Raw genomic sequence first — 2843 nt, 5'->3', positions numbered from 1 at the left:
GAGCTGCAGACTGATACCAAACAGAACCAAAACCTCAGATCCTAATTTCTCCGCTAGGACAAAAACCTGTTTAAGGTCAGAAGCTGACAGAAGACATGGAGGACATTTTTATTATTTCAGGACAGAAAGACAAGAAGCGGTTCTGTTTTAGTCCAGCAGGTGGCAGCAGAGATCCACAGGAGGAGCTCCTCACTCCTCCAAGTCTTCATCACCTCCTGCAGACCTGCTGATGAAAGTCATGAATACAGGATTATTATTATTTTGATTGTTGTTGTTGTTGTTGATTTAATTTTAGATATGCAGATATGATATCAAATGGAAGCAGGATAATAAAGACAGTTTGCTGTGGTAGTAGCTGAGAGTCATCCCTGACCCACACTGAGGAGATCAGAAACTAAACTCCGGCGGGCGATATGCATTCCTGTTGAATGTTTGGTTTGCTGTGAGTGACTGATGGACTTCAGGACCTGCTTGTCCACTTCCTGCTGTAACTTCCTGTAAACTGGAAGCAGCTGGAGAACCATCTGAGATGGACCCGAGAAGAACCCAGAACCACCTTCAGGCTTCCTTCAGGACCTTCAGTCACCTGGGTGGAGCTCCTGTAATCAGTTTGGGTTTGGGCCGCCTGTCAGAACCTGGGGGGGGTTCAGCTGACCCGGTCCAGATGAGGGCAGTCCTGAGTGACAGGTGTGTGGCAGCCCCGCCCCCCACCCCCACCTGCCTGAAGTCATTCTGTTTGTCCTCCCTCTGACAGCTGCTGCAGATGAAACCCTGTGGATCTGATCTGGATCTGAGGACAAGTTCCAGGTTTGACTGAAAGAATAAAAACCTGCTGAGGAAACATCTCTAAAACACAGACGCCTTGGTTTCTCCTCACGCCTTTCTGCCCAGAAGCTCCTCAGTGTGGGCTGGAGGCTCTGAGTGGATGCTGAGTCATCATGAGTCAGCAGAACAGCTGAATCATCTCAGTCAGAGGTTGGAACAGCATCTTCATGAAGAGGTTCAGCACTTTCATTTAACTTTAATCTCATTGTTCTGTTTCAGATCTGAGCTTCAGAAACAACTCAGAATTTCTCCATGTGGCTGAAGGTGTGTGTGTGTGGGGGNGGGGGTGGATGGGGGGATAATTACTGCTATAAATAAAGACAAATCAAAGAAACCTTCATTTAAACCCTTAAAGGATGACGATGAACGCCTGAAAAGCCACAGAGGCAGCTGCTGATTTCCTCCCTGCTGTGTGTGTGTGTGTGTGTGTGTGAGGTCGTTAGACGCCGCTGTGGCTTCAGGGATTGTGGGAGAGAAACGTCTCCGCTGGATTTTATCTCCATCCTTTAGTCATTAAAGAAAGAATTTCGATCGATTTAATGAGTTTGTTGCTGTTTTTATTGCTCCAGTTTACAGACGGGACAGAAGAATCTGTTTTAATCAACGTGAAACTCTTTGGTCATTTATCTTGACTGTGGAGGTCCTGTCTGAAGCCAGGAGGTGTCCACGGTTCTGACAGATGTTCCCGTGGTGTCCGTCCATCAGCTCCAGATATCTGTGAGCTCCTCCCTCGGCGGTTTGGTTCTTGGTTGAGCTTCTCTTCTGCAGTTTGCAGCGCGGCTAATGTAACTCTGTCCGGATCTCTCTGAGATCTCTGAGCTCTGGGAGTTCTTGTCCTGTCTGTCTGGTTCTGCTTCCTTCTGTTGTTTGAAACTGTTTTGGGTTTCAGCCTCACACGCTGCTGCTTCTTCCTTCGTTGTGATGATGGCGGTTTCTGTCTTCCTCATGTTAATGCTGAGGACAACCTTCTCACTTTCTCCACCTGAATGTTCTGCAGACAGGAGCTCATATCACAGGTAAGCTGGCTGATGCAATCTGCAGGAGCAGCTGGCTCACACACACACACACACACACGGTAACACCCCATGCTGCCTGGAGTCTCTGCCAGCAGAATAACCGTAAACTGCCAGCAGCCATGTGAGACTTGATTAAAGTCTAATAACACATAGTCGTCGTGTTTCAGAGCTGATCTGAAACTGACCCGAGGTCCAAAGCTTCAGCTGCAGAAACACTTTCTTCTCTCCTCACCTGAGTGTGTGTTTTCTCACACACACACACACACACACACTCAGTGTTTCCTTCAGGCCTGCCTCAAACAGGGAAACATCCACCGGTCCGAATGTGTTGATGTCAGCTGACTTCTCCAGATGTGGGTCTGAACTGAAGAGAGGGTTGGAGACTGACCCCCCCACCATCTGTGGAGGGGGACATGGAGGGGACGTACAGCAGGACAGTGTCTCACCTGTCTCCTCACCTGAGTCACAGCCACACGTGGGATTTGGAGCATTAAAGAAATTTGCAAATCAAATGTTTTCAAATCGTCCCTGAGTTCCTGCAGACACCTGGAACTCAGCGTGAACTCTTCAAGTCTTTGAGAGGACGGAGACGAAACTGAGACTGGGACATCAGATCCTGTCCCCGGACTTACACAGAGCGGTCCCCACCGTCACCGTCACACTTTTATAAAAGATTATTGCACAACAGAAGCTTAGTTCCTGCAAATGTTGACCAAAAAGCCTGAAAGATTCTGAGACACTCACAGGAAGTCTCTGTTGTCCTGAAAGCTTCCGTCTCTGACTGCTGTCCAACGTTCTGCTGGTTTCTGTCCTCTGCAGGGACCTGGGATGCTGATCTGAGGAGTGGGGGGGCAGCAGGATTCATGTGTTCACTTGTCCATGATGGTGAACGCTGTCTTCAGTAAATGTTTCCAGTTGTTCTCAGCATCTGGATCCAAACACTGACGGAGTGAAGTGAAAGCATGAATATTCATGGGGCTGATGAACGGATGAGGACACAAA

Source organism: Kryptolebias marmoratus, linkage group LG22, assembly GCF_001649575.2.
Source record: "Kryptolebias marmoratus isolate JLee-2015 linkage group LG22, ASM164957v2, whole genome shotgun sequence".
NCBI classification, from domain to species: Eukaryota; Metazoa; Chordata; class Actinopteri; order Cyprinodontiformes; family Rivulidae; genus Kryptolebias; species Kryptolebias marmoratus.
Note: the sequence above shows the minus strand (reverse complement) of the source record.